The following is a 19,984-nucleotide window of genomic DNA, read 5'->3' on the forward strand; positions in this document are numbered from 1 at the left end:
TCTCCAGTTTAGAGTTTATAGAATATCCTGCTCTGTCCTCTCTCCAGTTTAGAGTTTATAGGATATCCTGATCTGTCCTCTCTCCAGTTTAGAGTTCATAGGATGTCCTGATCTGTCATCTAAAAATGTTTAATGGCTGGACAAGAACAAATATACTTTTATATAGGTATGCTTTCTACACACCATGAGGATACACCATTAACCATGAGGTGTAGCTAACTGTTTTCTTTACTGACAACTGGGGTTAGAGACAGACAGAGACTGAGAGAGACACAGACATCAAATACTCATGATCTTTGACCTTCCACCATTTCAGGCTTTTTTCACAGAAATTGCATGGTAACACTTTACATGGCAGATGATAGGCATTAAAATACATTCATAAAGCCCTTGACCATTTTAAATAATAGTATTTACATTTTCGTCATTAAACATACGCTCTTATCCAAAGATCCGCAAAGGCACATCTACAGTTTTTTTACCTAGTCAGCTCAGGGTTTCGAACCAGCAACCTTTTGGTTACTGGTCCAACACCCTTAACCGCTAGGCTACCTGCCACCAGTGTATGATGGGCATCTTACAACAACTACAGCTGACATTTTTGTGGTCATGTTAAGTATTTAGTTTTTTATTGGGATCCCCAAATAGACGTTGCCAAGGCAATCATTTTTTTATTTAATTTTTTTTTTATTCAGGCTGCAGAGTAAGGATCCTACCAGGGATTATTGATGTATGATGTTAGTAGAATGTATACATTGGGATAGTAGTAAGGATCCTACCAGGGATTATTTATGTATGATGTTGGTAGAATGTATACATTGGGATAGTAGTAAGGATCCTACCAGGGATTATTTATGTATGATGTTGGTAGAATGTATACATTGGGATAGTAGTAAGGATCCTACCAGGGATTATTTATGTATGATGTTGGTAGAATGTATACATTGGGATAGTAGTAAGGATCCTACCAGGGATTATTTATGTATGATGTTGGTAGAATGTATACATTGGGATAGTAGTAAGGATCCTACCAGGGATTATTTATGTATGATGTTGGTAGAATGTATACATTGGGATAGTAGTAAGGATCCTACCAGGGATTATTTATGTATGATGTTGGTAGAATCTATGAATTGGGATAGTTAGTAGTAAGAGGCCGGTGGGTAAATGACTAAGATTCAAGCCTCCCGTCAGTTAGGGAGATTTGTTTCTTTATTGTGTGTTTAGTTGTACCTTTACCTTCCTGTAGTTGGTCATTTGGAAGGATTCTGTATGGAGGAATGGTCTAAGATCACTCCAACTCAGAAAACATTTTAGAAAAAGGCTCAGTGCCGTTATCCTCGCAAGGGAGGTATTGAAAGGGAGAGCCAATTTTGACCCCTACCTTTTAGAGAAAAAAAGTATTACTTGTTAAACAAAATCTCTTTCTCTGAGCAATTGTATTAGTATAAAATCATTTAATTTAATAATTTGGGACCCCACTGTATACTTCAAAGTTAGAGATATGTTGAACCTCATAATGATTCTACATTTTATAGTATGCCATGGCCTTTACTGGCCAAAGGTTAAACTACTGTTCTGTTAATGCTATACTATGGTGTTGTGCCACTAGACTTTGACCAGATATTATTGCATCCAAAGATCAACTGTACCTAGAACATAGATACAGAGCCACTTGTCATCAGGAAGGTGCTCTCTCAGCACAACGGAAAATATCTCAATGATTTGACATGTTCTGGTTGTGAATACAGGCTACAAGGTAAGAATCTTCCAAGGGATTATTGTAAAGTGTGTAGGGAAATTAAAGATATGGTGTTATTATAGTATAGAGAATGACAGTAAAACACTCAGATCTAACAGTCCATTTCACCTGGGACAGGTACGTGTCAGTTCAATCATACAAAATGGCGCTAACTGGGCGTAGGCAAGTCAGATTCAAAAACATATTGTTCATATATCGTATTATAGGATTCATATATCGTGGTTATTTTACAATTTGTAAAATTTTTAATGTATCGTAGTTCTAAATCATCTTTCAGAATATCAGAACATTTGTTGTTTTCTAAATTACAATGAGCTCCTACTTCCTGTGTAATTTGGTATGAAACCTGAACGTACTTTTCTTAACATTGATATTATGAATTAAATTCAATAATATCATAATCATATCAGACCTGTTGAACAAAGCAACACACTAGAATGAGTGGAATTATTACAAGAGAAAGTGAGACATTATTATTATTAATTACTATTAATAATAATATTGTATTATTATTATTATTATTATTATTATTATTATTATTATTATTATTAGTTCCACTACATGGAGAAAAGGTAAAAAAGTCAGTCATGACTACGTGTTGATGTGATTGCATTAATTCTCCTGACCGTTTGGATGTATCTGTTAGTAAATGTTGTATTTCTAAGAGATAATGAATAAAATAGAACAATTGACCTTCAATAATTAGTTGTCACTGTGTTAACCACAACCAACATGCTGGATCTCTGTTTAGGGGTCAGTGAACGAAAATGAGTCTCTCTGGGGAGAGAGAGGAGGGGGGCCCTGCCTCTAAAATGAGTCTCTCTGGAGAGAGAGAGGAGGGGGGCCCTGCCTCTAAAATGAGTCTCTCTGGGGGACATGACACCAAAACTAAGAGGTGAGATGACAATGTTGTTTAAGAATTCATAAAGAGTTTATTTCTAAAACGTTATGTCCACAATTTTTCACGTTTGTTATTTTACATCAGAAATGATTGCTTATGGGTACCTTCATGTGTCTGTCAAATATTGTTGTTCTAAGATTTTAATTAATAGATTTTTGTGTATACATTTTTATTTTTGCAAAACGCTATATAGCTGGAATGAAATGTTTGTATCCTGTATATTTGGCTGTGATATGTGGATGTCTCACCAGCACACACACACACACACACAGAGACACACATACACACACACACACACACACACACACACACACACACATCTTTACCATCATACACACACACATCTATAGAAGTTCTGCATGACACAATCATTTATCCTACTCTTAGTTATTGTCTAATATGTTGTCATGCATAACCTTATTGTTTTTAGTAATTCTGATCGTTGTTACAAGCAGAATTTTGACAATACTACCGTCAAATCAACACACTTCACTCCTGTTTAAACCAAAAAGGGTTCTATCGCTTGCTTTATATATGGAACCACTAAAAGTTCTATATAGAAACCTTTTATAGGGTTCTTTAATCAGAACTCTAGAGGTTCTTCTTCCCTGAACCAAAATGGCTCCATATAGAACCCTGCATGGTGTCATTTATGAATTATGGCTACTACTATTAAATATGAATATTTTTAGCTAAGAATATAATTTATAGGAAAATAGGAATGGTTGAAAAATCCCAATATTCATTTAAAATTATCCTTAGAAATAGCAATGCTGGGGATTTGGAAAACCATAGTCAGTCCATCAAAAATAGAATAATACTCTTATGAAAAATGTTGACCTTTAATTTAGTCTGTGGATACTATGTGACTAGAAAGTTTAAACATGCATGTATGACATCACAGCACAGTTGAAAAAAATATGGCAGGTGGAAATCAAAAGAGGATGTTCTACGGAGATAGGTGGGCGGGGCTGAGAGTAGCAGAGGGGTGGGATTTAAAAAGATCATGATCGGTAATAGACTACTATCTATCCAAAATGTAATGTGTATAAGTAATTATTATTATTATTATTATTATTATTATTATTATTATTATTATTATTATTATTATTATTATTATTATTAGTATATATTTTAAAAAAAGCAATTACTGTGTATAAAAGTATTGTATGGGGGGTATAATTGATCTTGGTTATATGCAAACACACTGGTGGCCAGGGAGGCATCTCTTTGTTTGAACGATGGCCCACGTCAACACTGGCTGACTTCTTTACAATACAATACAATACAACTTTGTCCATTAGTTACAGCAAACAACAAAAACATATATTCTGCTCCATTCTTAACCACCCCAAACAGCAGACCTCACACATACAGTTGAGACCAGCACAGGTTCAAGCTGCAGTGCAGGGCCCCTGGATGGAGAGCATGTTGTGGGGTTAAGGGCCTTGCTCAAGGGCCCAACGAAAGATGAATGTTTTGAGGACGTGAACCCAGCAGCCCTCCAGGGGTCAGATCAATTCCGCCCGTTTTTTCCAGCGCCTAGCTCAGGATTCAAACCGGACACTTTTCGGCCACAGGTCCACAGCTCCAACTAATTTGCCGCTGGGCGAAAACCTGAGTTAATATTCAGAAATAAGCATGAGTTAATCTGCCAAAATGAAGACAAAATGTTATGCAGACATCATTATTATGATGTAGAAGAACAACTTACATGTTGTTGTCATCAGCAGCAGCCACAAGCCAGACTGAGCAAAACATAGATAGTGTGTTAAAAGTCATGTAATGATTAACTAGGCTATTGAATCACCAAGACTTATTATACATCATTATTATACAGAAATCATTGTCAAAAGCGGAAGAGATACTGTTGCATGTAGGTCTATATTATTTATGGATTGATCATATAGAAAAATCAAAACATTATTTTAACTACTCCAAAGCAATTACATGTGGCGCAGGAACCACTGACTCACTGCATTATTCTATAGTATTATCAAGACACCTTCTGTTAACTCTTAACTGGTTAGGACAGCTCACGACGAACGACCTGCTAGCTAGCCAAGCTAGTCGGTACAGCTAGCTAAGCTAGCTACTCTACCAGCAGCATCCTAGTTATCCTAGCTACCACTATATCATCACCGGCTGCCTGCATTTCTTGTGGACCGATGGAGCTCCCGGGTTGTTTCTTCCACCTGTTAAATACCGTGGAGGGCTTCTCCCTCTCTTGTTGACGGATGCTGGCTACCTACCATCCCTCTGTCCGGTTCTCCTCTCTTCACTAGATGGACGATAACTTTAGTGTTTAACCCCTCTGTGTCCAAGGACCAAACTTTTGAATATTATTTTCGGGGCGCCTCAAGTGACCTTCTTTACTATGTTTTTTTCTGATAAAAAGTAGTTAATGGAGCCCAGTTTCATAATATGTCCCTGGTTGTCCCTGGTTGTCCCTGGTTATGAAGTAATCTCGAAACAACAGGCCGTATTTTAGTGCATTTTTCACCCTACCAGCTCCTATTAGTTCTATTGAGCTCCGTGACACCGACTCGCCTTCAGAACATTCTATTCCCAGCCCATTGTTCTGCGTCACAATGCCAGCTTCACTATTGTTATCAATGAGACCTGCCTGCGTTAACCCTGTAGGTTTACCTCAGGTAACTTATTATTATTAACAAGGTTACGGCTACTTGGTGAGCAGCTCACTGTTCACCTGAGTACATGTTGTTGTGAGCCACAGTTGAAGAGGTGATGGCTGGCGCATAGCGATCAAACATTAAACAGTTTCTGGTCATGGTTAACCATATTTGTTTTCAGAAAAAGGTGTACAGCCTAAAAAAAAAACGTGTGTCCCTGTCCTCTCTTTCAAGATGTGGCAAAGCCAGAATACATTTTTTTTATTAAGAAATCACCTTTTTCTTGACGACTTGCTGTTTCTAAATGGCTGCTGTGTAATTTGATATGCATCAAAATCTTCGTTCGTAGGTATCGAATTGAGCGAATGCTGCGCAGGTTCACTGAGTTGCAAACCAAATGGGTATAATGGGGTGATTGTTGTCTAATCGGGTGGTCTAGCTAATGGATTTGTAGATCTGATGCAGTTGCTACCTCAGATTATGAGCCTAGCAAGTGTCATGAATGAGTTCTGTAGTACCCACATACGGCCACAAGGAGGAGCAAGAGTGCCATAAACCCATACAGTTTTTTGCCTTAAAAACCCTAAACCTAACAATCAATCAATCAATCAAATGTATTTATAAAGCCCTTTTTACATCAGCAGATGTCACAAAGTGCTATACAGAAAATCTAACCCTAGGTATAACCTATTTTAGCCTTAACCCTAGGTATAATCTATTTTAGCCCTAACCCTTAACCCTTAACCCTAATTCTAGGGTAGGGTAGCCTAGAACACTTTTAGAAACTATTTTAGTAATAATATTATCTTAGTAAATACAATTATATATATATAAATTAATATTACTGTAACGACCCGGTATTGTGTTCTGTGTTCGTGGGTGTGTTATCGTTCTCATGGGTGCTAGCAGGGGTAAAATATGCCAGGACAGATGGAAAGGTTGGGGGGGTATGATGGGTAATCTCGCGGGGTTTTGGAATGCTTAAATAGGAGTTACGGTCTCATCTCTCTCTCTTCCGTTTTGGGACCCTTGACTTGACATGTATTATTTGTGTATGTTCGAGGTTTAGCGGCGTGGGCTGTGGCCACAACAATATCCCATTCAGGAATAAAGCTGTGTTCTGCATGTATACCTGGTGCCGTCTCTCTTTTACTTTATGACCCAGCTGGGTCATTACATTGGTGTCAGAAGTGCTTTCGAACGACGGGATAGATCGAGATTAGGCGAGTTAGCTGTTTCAGTATAGGCCGTGGTTAGCTTTAGCGTGACTCGCATCTACGGTCATGATGATCGGGGTGAGGCGGAAAGTTAAGGAAGAGTCGGACAAAGTGTCCGTTGTGGGCTCGGGTGTACCCGGTCGGGAGGGTCAGGCGATGACGGCTGTAGAAGAGCTGGAGAGCCACATGGCGGAAGTTAAATTGTCAGTCAGCAAGATGGCAGAACGGGCGGGTTTTCCTTCAAACCGCTCGACCATAACAGACGTCACGGCGACGGAGATATCGACATCACCGCGTGCGGAAATGGCTGGGCCTCCTTATGTAAACAGAGATGGCAGCGCCCTATTGCCATTAGCCACGGTAGCGGCTAAACTTCCAAAGTTCAATGGACAAGGTAAATGGGAAGTTTTTTTCACTCAATTCGAGTTGTTGGCTAGAGCTGGGAGGTGGTCTGACGAGACGAAAGGGTTACAGCTTGCCCTGAGCCTGGCAGAGGAGGCGTCGGAATGCCTGCTAACGCTAGCCCCGGACGAGAGGGGCGACTACAGTGCGCTAGTGGAGGCATTGGGGGGCCGTTTCGGCAGCGATGCACAGCCCAACATGCTGCGGATTGAACTGAGTAACAAAAAGAGACTTCAGGGGGAATCATTAAAGGCGTTGGAAAGTGATATTCTGAGCCTGACCAGGCGGGCTTATGCAACTATGCCGATTGGGGTGCAAGACGAGCTGGCACGGGACAGTTTTATTAGAGCGCTCTCCCCCACCGAACTGGGTAAGCATGTTCAGATGTCGGACCCAGCATCTCTGCGGGCTGCAGTGGAGATAGCCATGAAGAGGGAGCTGATCTGGGGTGAGGGAGTGAGAGTGGAGGTTGCCAGTCAACCAGAGGTGAGAGCAGCGGCGGCCGGGGTGCCGGGGGTCACCAAACCAGAGTGGGTCGACGAGTTGGGAGGGTTAGTCAAGACCGCTTCGCTTGTCATTGAGAGGGGCTCAAGACAACATCGCAGTGTCAGCTCAACTCCCATTGTCTGCTGGGGTTGTGGCCAGCCTGGCCACATTCAGCGGGAGTGTGGCAGATTCTCCAGTCACCAGGGAAACGACAGCGGGTTCTCGCGCAGGGGGCAGCGCGGGCCCACCCCTCCGCCCCCGAAACCACAGTAAGCAGAAGAGGTACCCAGCAGCGCAGGCAAGAGGGTGGGGACCTGCTTCCCCAGGGTGTGGCTGCCACCGTGTTTCCTAGTCCGGTAGTTGTGGTGGGACGTACCACCATTGGGGACTTCTGCAATGTCATCGTCAAGGTAGAGGGGGTGGAATGTTTGGCCCTGGTCGACACGGGCTCTACAGTAACCCTGGTGAGACCAGACATACTACCTGTTGGGGTGCGGGTGGAGCCGACCCTTGTCCAGCTACGGACTGTCACGGGGGAGCTAGCCCCCATGTTAGGGAAGTGTTGGTTGTCTGTGACTGTGGGGGGAGAACTGTGGGGTGTCCGGTGTGGGTAGCAGCGGTACAGGACCCCTGTATACTGGGAATGGACTTTTTGAAAAACTGTGGGGCTCAGTTGGACTTAGCTTCGGGCACTTTGAGGCTGTCGGGGGGGCCCACAGTGGGAATGTCGCCTTCGGGAGGTCCAGCAGGGGGCAGGGCTGTCCCTCCGTCTTCCTTCAAGCTTGCCGAAACTCCACTGGTCGTCCCGGCTGCTCCCTTGGTCGTTGTGCCATCCCAGCAGCTGTCTCCGGCGGCAACGACCTTCACTCCCCATAATGGTGCAAGCACAGGCATCCCAGTAGCCCAAAACACACTGGCTCCTTCACCCCATCAGCCCGGCGGGGGGAAGGAGGAAGTTATCGACGCCGTTGAGGCTGTGTGGCTGAAAAACTGTCAAGGTCTGGATGAGAGACAACAGAGACAGTTAAAGCAGCTGCTGTTTGACTTTAAAGATAGCTTCGCTTGGGGGGAAGATGAGGTAGGGCAAACGCACCTGGTTCAGCACGACATCGACACTGGGGACAACCAACCCATTAAAATTCGGCCCCGTCGCATTCCCCTTGCCAAGAGGGAAGCAGCAGCCACAGCTATTGCTGACATGTTGCGGGCTGATTTCATTGAGCCATCAGATAGCCCATGGTCCGCGCCGGTCGTCATGGTGCCTAAGAAAGGGGGTAAACTTAGGTTTTGTGCGGACTACAGGGGAATAAATTCTGTCACCACTAAAGACGCTTACCCCATACCGAGGATCGATGAGTCGCTAGACCACGTCAGAGGGTCCTCGTGGTTCTCTTCCCTTGATCTGCGCAGTGGCTACTGGCAGGTGCCCCTCTCGCCTGGGGCACGTGAAAAAACGGCCTTCTCCACGGATAGGGGCCATTGGCAGTTCAAGGTGCTGTGCTTCGGGCTTTGTAATGCTCCTGCCACCTTTGAGAGGCTCATGGACAGAGTACTGGCGGGGGTTCCGAGAGACGAGTGTGTCGTGTACCTAGACGACATATTGGTGCACGGCACATCGTTTGAGGGGGCACTGGGGGCACTTAGGCGAGTGCTGGAGAGGATCTCGGGGGCGGGGCTAAAATTACACCCGGAAAAGTGCCATTTCATGCAAAGGGAGGTGGCGTTCCTGGGTCATCAGCTGGGTGGTGAGGGTATCAGCACGATGCCAGACAAAGTGGAGGCTGTGAGGGGGTGGCCAATTCCAAGGGGAAAAAAAGAGGTTAAGAGCTTCCTGGGTCTGGCATCCTACTATCGTAGGTTTGTGAAAGGGTTTGCGGGGATAGCAGCTCCTTTGAACCACCTTCTCAAGAAGGACACTGTTTTTCAGTGGACCGAAGAGCACCAGCGGGCGTTTGAGGCCCTCAAACGTGCCCTGGTGGAGGCCCCTGTCCTGTCCTCACCAGACCCGAACCGTCCGTTTATCCTGGACACTGACGCAAGCAATGAGGGCTTGGGGGCTGTGCTGGCTCAGCGTGGTTCTGACGGGGAGCACGTAGTAGCTTATTACAGCAGAACTTTTGATAAGGCTGAAAAACGCTACTGCGTGACAAGGAGGGAGCTTTTGGCTGTTGTGGCAGCAGTACGCCATTTCAAGTACTACCTGGGGGGCCTGCCGTTTGTGGTGCGGACGGATCACTCCGCCCTGCAGTGGCTTCTCTCCTTCAAGGAGCCAGAGGGTCAGATCGCCCGCTGGTTGGAGGAGCTGCAACCCTACGACTTCCAGGTGGAGCACAGGGCCGGCCTTCGCCACAGCAATGCAGACGCCTTGTCCCGTCGCCCGTGTGCTGAGGACGGCTGTGGGTACTGCGCCAAACGGGTGGAGCGAGAGAGGGAACTGTGCATGGAGGAGGGAGTCACCGCCACGGTGAGTCAGCTGAGGGTGACAGAGTTCAGGGAGCTTGAGGCTGTGGACGTCGGGGAGTGGAGGCGTCGCCAGGAGGAGGACGCAGAGCTGCGTCCTGTGCTGGGGTGGGTGGAAGAGGGAAGACGACCGCCATGGGGGGAAGTAGCCCCTCTATCACCAGTCACCAAAGGACTCTGGGCTAAATTCTCAGTCCTTAGAGTGGCTGAGGGAGTGCTCCAGAGGGGGTGGAAAAAGCCAGCTACGGGATAAATGACGTGGCAGGTAGTGGTTCCTAAAAGGCTGCAAGGGAGCGTGTTATTGCAGCTTCACGGGGGAGTAGGCGCAGGGCATTTTGGGGTCTCCAAAACGTTAAAGCGCGTACGTAAAGGCTTCTATTGGGCCAGGCACAGGAGGGATGTGGAGGACTTTTGCAGGCAGTGCGACGAGTGTGCTGCTAAGAAAGGACCTCCAGGTCAGTCACACGCCCTCCTACAACAATTCCCAGTAGGGGAGCCCATGGAGAGACTGGGGGTAGACATAGTTGGACCGTTTCCAACCACAGACAGCGGTAACAGGTGGATTCTAACTGCTATGGACTACTTCACCAAGTGGCCAGAGGCTTACGCTCTCTCAGACCAGGAGGCAGTAACAGTAGCTGATGCATTGGTAGGGGGAATAATCAGTCGGTTTGGGGTTTCACAGTCTATACACAGCGACCAGGGGAGAAACTTTGAGTCACGGGTGTTCCCAGAGTTGTGTAGACGGTTAGGCGCGGCGAAGACGCGCACTACTCCGCTTCACCCCCAGAGTGATGGGCTGGTGGAAAGATTAAACAGAACATTAGCACAACAGCTGGCTATCGTTACCTCAAAACACCAGAAAGATTGGGACACCCACTTACCGTTTGTTCTTATGGCATGTAGGTCGGCTGTTCAGGAATCGACTGCGTGCTCCCCAGCGCTACTAATGTTGGGTCGTGAGTTGCGCACCCCAGCCGAACTGACGTTTGGCCACCCTCCTGCTAACGACGACGGGGTTTTGCCTGGCCCGAACTATGTTCCTCGTCTGCAGAACCGGTTGGAGGCGGCTCACGCCTTCGCAAGAGAGCAACTCGAGAACGCAGGAATGCGCCAAAAGCACCACTATGACTCATGCGCTAGGGGGAGGCACTTTGGAGCGGGAGAACGAGTGTGGCTTCACAACCCCACGCGCAAGAAGGGGCGGTGCCCAAAGCTGGACAGTGCATGGGTGGGGCCGTGCCTGGTGATAGAGAGAGTGGGGGAGGTGACGTACCGGGTGGAGGTTCCCCCATGGAGCAGGAAGGTGGTGGTCCACCGGGACCGATTGGCGCCCTACGGAGGGAGGAAAACGGTAGGGAATGGAAGTGAGGACTCTGATGTGAGCACACGGGGACAGTCTAACGAGGAGACTCTAGCGCAAGCTGAGCCTGGAACGGGGGCTGCCTCTTCAGAGGGCGCTGGAAATGACATTGGGGCAGATGAGTGTTCTGGGGGTCCACCAGTGAGAGACAAGGGGAGGCACAAGAGACTGATGCGACCTCCGGGTCGTTTTAAGGATTTTGTTTTGTAACCCTAGGGGCTAGGGTTTAGAAAGGGGGGGGGGGGGGGGCTATGTAACGACCCGGTATTGTGTTCTGTGTTCGTGGGTGTGTTATCGTTCTCATGGGTGCTAGCAGGGGTTAAATATGCCAGGACAGATGGAAAGGTTGGGGGGGTATGATGGGTAATCCCGCTGGGTTTTGGAATGCTTAAATAGGAGTTACGGGCTCATCTCTCTCTCTTCCGTTTTGGGACCCTTGACTTGACATGTATTATTTGTGTATGTTCGAGGTTTAGCGGCGTGGGTTGTGGCCTGAACAATAGCCCATTCAGGAATAAACCTGTGTTCTGCCTGTACACCTGGTGCCGTCTCTCTTTTACTTTATGACCCAGCTGGGTCATTACATTACTAATGTAAGCCAGTGTAAAGACTTGGTTTAGTATGTTGTGTTGCACTGCTCATGTCCACGTTCTGGAACTGTCCGCGTCCACGTACGGTGTGGCGCCAAGGATATTGTCCAGTTACGCGCAGAGTGGGCTGAGGTGATCTTGGGAAAAATGACGGAGTTCTTTTCAGTGTTGAGATGCCGGAGTTTATTGTTCAATTTGCTTTTTGGTCTGGGACAGTATGAGTGTAGCCAGATCCTTTTCACTCGCTATCCTTGTTTCATGTTGTGGTTCACCGTATTTGACATCATCCTCGAGAGGAGGGACAGACGAATGACCTGCTAGCTATCCAAGCTAGTCGGTACAGCTAGCTAAGCTAGCTACTCTACCAGCAGCATCCTAGTTATCCTAGCTACCACTACATCAGCACCGGCTGCCTGCATTTCTTGTGGACTGATGGAGCTCCCTGGTTGTTTCTTCCACCTGTTAAATACTGTGGAGGGCATCTCCCTCTCTCGTTGACGGATGCTTGCTTCCTACGCTCCCTCTGTCCGGTTCTCCTCTCTTCACTAGATGGACGGTAACTTTAGTGTTTAACCTCTCTGTGTCCAAGGACCGAACTTTTGAACATAATTTTCGGGGCGCCTCAACTGGGCTCCATGACATTTTAATGCTTTTTATCCTGATAAAAACTAGTTCATTGCATCCGCCATGGAGCCCAGTTTCATAATATTAACTTCTGTCCCTACTTATGAAGTAATCGCGAAAAAATAGGCCTTATGTTTGGGCATTTTTCACCCTACCAGCTCCTATTAGTTCTATTGAGCTCCGTGACACCGACTCGCCTTCAGAACGTTCTATTCCCAGCCCATTGTCTGCGTCACAATGCCAGCTTCACTATTGTTATCAATGAGACCTGCCTGCATTAACCCTGTAGGTTTACCTTAGGTAACTTATTATTAACAAGGTTACGGCTACTTGGTGAGCGTTAACCCTGTAGGTTTACTTCAGGTAAATGATTATTAACAAGGTTACGGCTACTTGGTGAGCGGGGCTAATGTTCACCTGTGTACACGTTTGCATTCACCCATTCTGCTATCGATGGCTACAGATAGCCATTAAAAGTTTTTTTTTTTACGCATGTCCCTGTCCTCTTTTTCAAGATGTGGCCGATTTAAACAGCTATAAGACATTTTTAAATTAAGAAATAAACTTTATTTTGACGATTTGTTGTTTCTAAATAACTGCTGGTTAATTTGATATGCATCGAAATCTTTGTTTGTAGGCATCGAATTAAGCGAATGCTGCACAGGTTCACTGAGTTGCAAACCAAATGGATATAATGGGGTGATCATGGGCGGTGTGTTCAATAGGGCGATATGGGCGACGCACTGCCAAACGGGAAAAGGAAGGGATTTTTTTTCTAATCAATTATATCACGGCAACAGCAGTTATCAGTGTTCACGTCTGATCTGCCAGCCACTAAATGTCAAATCAGGCTAAAGTCGTGCTTCAAATGGCCCCGCCCGTTTTTTGGGCGATTTCAGTCAGGTTGAAAATCGCCCAGAAGTCTCTCATAGACTGTCATGTAAAATCTATTTTTTTCACATTTCAAAGCTTTCAATACATTCTCTATGGGTGTCTGTGGGCATGCACTTACGCGCTTTCGTCATACGTGACGTAAGGTTGAACGTAACTAAGACAATGGCGGCTATCAGCGTCTATGTTGCGACCTGCAGTGTGGCGTTATTTTATGTTTTTAATTTGTAGACTTAGTTTACAAACATTCTGCCAACCATGGATTTCCAGTGGTTGGTTTTGGACTGATCTTGTTGATCGTGTACATACCCGCTACGAACGGACTAAATAATGAAAACGCTGCTGGCAGCGGAATCCCAATACAGCTGGGAGACTTGGCTGGATGACAGAGTCCCGGACAGAGAAGTGGAGCCGGCCGGCTTCACCCTGGTCAGAGCGGACCGCGATCCTGGTAAGAGAGCGACTCTGTACCCCGACATTGAACTGCTTTCTGTGTCATTGAACCTTACTATTGTTGATAAAACAAGTTTACTTTAGAACGGAGACCAAGTAGAGACTTTTGGACAAGGTGGATAATTGTATAATATAAGGCAGTTTATTCAGAGGTAAAGATATCTGGAATCGCGTGCACGGACCCATTCGTCAAACTCGTAGGGAGTTTATCAGAAGAGCCCCTAAACATTGTGTGCTGACATTTTATACAATAAAATGAAGTAGGTTGAATCTAGTAGTTCTGATCTTCTGATTGGTCCTGATGAGTTGGGCGAGGTCATCTCCATTGCATTGGCTCTGAGTCGGGTTCTCTGTCTTCAGATGTTCAGCCTAAGAGAAGAGGATTTGTGTGTGTGTGTGTGTGTGTGTTTGTTATCAGTGTGTGTGTGTGTGTGTGTGTGTGTGTGTGTGTGTGTGTGTGTTTGTTATCAGTGATGATGTGTGTGTGTGTGTGTGTGTGTGTGTGTGTGTTTATCAGTGATGATGTGTGGGTGTGTGTGTGTGTGTCCTCAGGGCAAGAACTCGTGAGTTGGAAGAACTGATAGACCTATGGCGTGGGTGTTATCCTTAGCCACCTGCTGACAAGGCTTGTATTGTATTGAATACAAAGGCCCAACACAAAATGGGTCATGCACAAGATTTTAGTCAGACCAAGCTATAACATTATATATTTACTACGACAGTACATTCAACCAAAAGCTAATATAACAAAGGCATCAGAGATTATTTATAATCTGTCACAGAAACTGGAATCCATCTCCCCAGATCAGTCAATAAATGCTTCTGGTATTGGTCCTCTGTAGCTCAGCTGGTAGAGCACGGCGCTTGTAACGCCAAGGTAGTGGGTTCGATCCCCGGGACCACCCATACACAAAAATGTATGCGCGCATGACTGTAAGTCACTTTGGATAAAAGCGTCTGCTAAATGGCATATTTTTTATTTATTTTTATATGCTGCCCCTGTCTTCATGTTGTTGCTGGACATATCTTTTTTAAAATGTGTGTAGGTCACCTAAATCATCAGAAAAATTGCCCCTCCTGAGAATTTTTTCAGGAGCCGCCACTGGGGGTGATTGTTGTCTAATCGGGTGGTCAAGCTAATGGATTGTCAGTAGCTGAGTGTAGATGCGGTGAGGAATCAAGCGCAGGAAACACGGGCGTTCGTCAACAGACTTTAGTCACAAAAATAACAGCACCAAACAGGCGAACAGCCAACCCAACCGGGAGGCAAAATACAAAGTACGCACAAAACACAGTGCGTAAAAAGGCGATAGCGCACACAGTGCGGACTCTGGGAAAACAACAATCCTGAGAGTAAATATCACAGAGCAACAGCTTGACAAATAAACAATACCACATAACACCTGCCCTCACACACAAAAACTAAATAGGCAACCAAATCAAACACTAACAAGGGACAGGTGTACAAACAGACAAAACCAAACAAACATGAAACATCGAACGGTGGCAGCTAGTACTCCGGGGACGACGACTGCCGAAGCCTGCCCGAACAAGGAGGAGGAGCAGCCTCGGCCGAAACCGTGACATGGATTTGTAGATCTGACGCAGTTGCTACCTCAGATTATGAGCCTAGCAGGTGTCAAAAATGTCATGAATGAGTTATGTAGTACAGGCCACAGGGAGGCCACAGGGAGGAGCAAGAGAGCTATAACCCCATACTGTTTTTTGCCACATAAACCCTAAACCTAACAATCAATCAAATGTATATAAAGCCCTTTTTATATCAGCAGATGTCAGAATGTGCTATATAGAAACTCTAACCCTACTTATAACCTATTTGAGTTTTAACCCTAGGTATAACCTATTTTAGCCTTAACCATAACCCTTAACCCTAATTCTAGGGTAGGGTAGCCTAGAACACTTTTAGAAACTATTTTAGTAATAACATTATCTTAATAAATACAATTATAGTGCTAAATAGAATTTTTATTATTATTTTGTTGTTATTTTATTATATGTATAATTGCAAGGCTGTACGTGAATTAATAACTTTTAATTAATAAATATTTCCAATAGATGGCAGCATAAGACCACAAAGCATCAGTTATAGGCTACAAGCAACAATATGATTGACATAAAATAGCATGCAACCAAAGACTATATGTCCCATGATTTTCTAAAATGGTCACTCATTACTTTAGTTAGCTATATATCTCGTATTGGGCCTGTGTTGCTTTTAGAAGAGCAATTAAATAGTGCCTATAGCAGGTGTTGAATCCTGGGTAAATAATCACTAGTCAGATGCGCTAACCTCAACCCTAGTATACATGCATTATAAAAAATGATCTTAATATCTGATATTGGGAGTAAACAACCTCGGAATAGATAAGACAAGAGTGCGTCTTCCAGCCCGCCAATAAATTACATCATGCAACCCTCCCGGTTAGCAAATGTACCTCAACATGCCCTTCGCTTGTGCTAGAAGGCAGAGTGCTCACTGCTGGTTGATGAATCTGACAATGAATGTACTAGGAAAATACATTTTTCTCGACCAGAGGTGACTAAATTAATGTTCAGGCTTATTGATAATCGTTATAGTAATGAAGTATAATTTCAAAACAGCTAATAATAATCATCATTATATTACTTCACAGTAATGTGTTAAATGCTTTTTCAGTTGTTCCTCTTGCGTTAGCAGTGTGGAAAGGGACAGTAAAAAGCGTGTGCAGGAGTTTTCCTCTGAGGGGGAGAGTTGTTGTATCCAGGGAGAAAACTAAAGGAATATTCTGAAATGTCATTAGTGGTCTTATGCTGCCATCTATTGGTATTATTTAGCAACTGCAGTAGTACTGAATAAAGTATATCCTTACTAAAGTAGTAATTACTCAGAATTGCAAAATATGACATTTTCTAGTTCATTTTACCAATTACAACCATAAAATAACCATTTATAGCATAACAAACAATGAAACTGACATAAACCAAAAACACCATACATTTACTTAACTATATATATATATATATATATATATATATATATATATATATATATATATATATATATATATATATATATATATATATATATATATATATATATACTATTTATTTAGATGGGTGACATTATCTGCCAAAGTAATACCACTGTAGATAAAGAAGAGCTCTCCAGTAGGTGTACCAAAACATTCAAAGGCCATTTTCTCAAAAGTGAGGGTACAAGTTTATCATCTTTCAAATCAGAATTACTTTCCCATTGTTCCTCAACTATAGTGTATGATATACCTTTTTCAAGCTGAGTCTCTACTTTTATCCAATGTAAAAAACACAATTTCAAATGTTGCTATTTAAGTCCAGATCGAGCCGGTCGGTCACATTTGACTGCAGTGGCGGCTCCTGAAAAAATTCTCAAGGGGGGCAATTTTTCTGATGATTTAGGTGACCTACACACATTTAAAAAAAGATATGTCCAGCAACAACATGAAGACAGGGGCAGCATATAAGTCAATGCTGATATACACATTACTTGCTTCAAAAAGACTTCATGGTTGAATTGGAAATATGTGCACCTGAGCATAATTCACAACAAGCAAGCAGGAGCTTTTGATAGAGGCTACTGAAAACATTGATGCAAGTTATTGGTAATAAGACATTTTTATAGACTTCCATATTCTGCCCTCTTGTATAGATTTGTGAAAATGAACAGTGATAGACATTTTGCCTGAAAACAGAATTTGAAAATAATTTATAGAAAAGGTAAACACAGCTATCTGTATGGCTTTGTAAAAATGAACAACCATATTCTGGCCAATTGTATAGATTTGTAAATATGATGATGTCTTCTTTCATGCATACATTTTCAAATAAAGCTCTGCTTTAAGAAAGATCGAATGATATTGTTTAATCTTACCTTATGGCCTGCACACTGCTTGTGAAGCTGTCGAGGGCACATTTGATGAAGACAGCATCGATGTCCTTCTTCTGTAGCTTCTGGTACAGAATGTCGACGTGGGGCATGATTTTGTGAAAAAGCCCCAGGAAAAAAATTAAATCTTCTTGCTATCTATGTACCTCACCACAAGCACCAGCTGTGTCTGTGTAGAAACGTCCGTGGTCTCGTCAGCTTGGATAGCTACGAAGTTCGCCGACTTCACCTCCTCCAAAATATCTTCCCTCATTACCGCTAGCATACACTCCAGTAGCTCGTTTTGAATGGTCTTTGATGTGCCCTTGAAAACTTTAGCATTTTTAAGATGGTCATCAAACACCTCATCTAATTGTGCCACAAAGTTGACAAGTCCAAGAAAAATACCAGGGTTGGTGGAGCCCTCCGTTTCATCTTTGCCTCGCAAAACTAACTCAAACACTCCGCAAAACTTCACACACTGGATTAGCCGGCTGAGGATGTGGCGGTTCTTGCTAACCTCATCGTTGTGGCGGCGGACAGCTAGCCTGTATTCCTCATCCAGTTGAGTGACAATGTTCACTCTCCCCAAAGCAGACAATCTCAAACAGCTATGCAAGTGAGTCTTTGACAGCCCAATTTTTGGAAAATCCTCGGGTGTAGGACTTTCCCCCTTTAGTAGAAACCTGTTGAATTATTAAATTTGGTCTGGGAGGTCCTAATTGTTTCGTTGCCAATTTATCTCGATTTGTTCGCCGACAAAAACGAACTTCTTTCAAAGAAACAATCGAGTTGCATTGAACGCTAGCCATCTTGATTGACGCTGCTACCTGCTCTTTTCTTAGTTATGTTACGTATGATGAAAGCGCGTAAGTGCAAGCCCTCCCGGAACCCATAGAGATTGTATTGAAAGCTCTGATATTTGAAAAAAAAAAATGTTTTACATGAGAGGCTATGAGACACTTCTGGGCGATTTTCAACCTGACTGAAATCGCCCCAAAACGGGCGGGGCCATTTGAAGCACGACTTTAGCCTGATTGGACATTTAGTGGCAGATCAGACGTCTAGATTAGAACACTAATAACTACTGTTGCCGTGATATAATTGATTAGAAAAAAAATCCCTTCCTTTTCCCGTTTGGCAGTGCGTCGCCCATATCGCCCTAATGAACACACCGCCCCTGTTTGACTGTATAAAACCTAGCAGTACTACTTATTTCTCTGAGAGTGAGGCAGATATATATTATCACTGTGTAAAACCTAGCAGTACTACTTATTTCTCTGAGAGTGAGGCAGATATATATTATCACTGTGTAAAACCTAGCAGTACTACATATTTCTCTGAGAGTGAGGCAGATATATAGCATTTTGCAAAAAACATGATTATTTGTCTCTCTGAAATGAAACCGTTAAGTGATAGATTTTAAACAAATGCATGTCTCCAATCTCTTTCATAATTTCTTTAAACAACAAAAGCTACTTTACGAACATTTCTGAAAATGGATAAATAGCGTTTTGGAATGAAACTCTTGTTTCCCCATCTGAGCTCAGAGTAGATGAGAGACGTAATGTTTGTCTCTGTTGTGTTGAAGTCCAATCAAGCAGGAGAGACCAGCCTCCCCTGTACCCAGCTGTGTGTCCATGAAGAGTGACCGGTCTATGGATCATCCTATAGTGTTTAGAGAGGGAGACTTTTCTACTGAACAAAGGTAAGAAGAACTCATGGGTCATGGTCAGTGAGTTAAACAACACTGTCTCTAGTCATTTCTCCTCTCCCATTTTCCCATTTATTTTTGTTGTTTACATAATCCATAGGCTAATCCTTTTTTTCCGTTTTCATAGTCCTAAAACAATATTAACTAAACACAACATTCCCTCCCTGTGTGTGTGTGTGTGTGTGTGTGTGTGTGTGTGTGTGTGTGTGTGTGTGTGCACTCCCTGGATGAGGAGATGTAATCTCTATCCTGATTGCCTAGTCACTTTTACCCCTACCTACATGTACATATTACCTCAATTACCTCAACAACCTGGTACCCCTGCACATTGACTCAGTACTGGTACTCCTTATACAATACAATACAATACAATACACTTAGCCTTAAGATGCTTTTGTGAGACTGGGCCCTGTACAGATCTCATATTACTGTATTGAATTTTGTACATTGGTACAGATTTTATTTTAAAATGTAGTTATTTGTTACATTTGACTGTGTAAAACCTAGCAGTACTACTTATTTCTCTGAGAGTGAGGCAGCTATATATTATTACTGTGTAAAACCTAGTAGTAACACTTATTTCTCTG

At 43.8% G+C, this 19,984-nt stretch overlaps 1 protein-coding gene and 1 long non-coding RNA gene across 2 annotated transcripts in view; both read left to right on the plus strand.

The window, feature by feature from the left end:
• LOC311142326 (NACHT, LRR and PYD domains-containing protein 3-like) overlaps window positions 1-19,984 on the plus strand; it is a 385,235-nt gene that overhangs the window by 57,830 nt on the left and 307,421 nt on the right. The gene's annotated exons all lie outside the window — the stretch shown is intronic.
• LOC311142678 lies at window positions 1,148-4,154 on the plus strand. The gene is made up of 3 exons (XR_014614363.1): window positions 1,148-1,759; window positions 2,514-2,657; window positions 4,023-4,154. It is a non-coding gene; the product is annotated as an uncharacterized lncRNA (long non-coding RNA).

Source organism: Coregonus lavaretus, assembly GCF_964263955.1.
Source record: "Coregonus lavaretus genome assembly, chromosome: 2".
NCBI lineage: Eukaryota > Metazoa > Chordata > Actinopteri > Salmoniformes > Salmonidae > Coregonus > Coregonus lavaretus.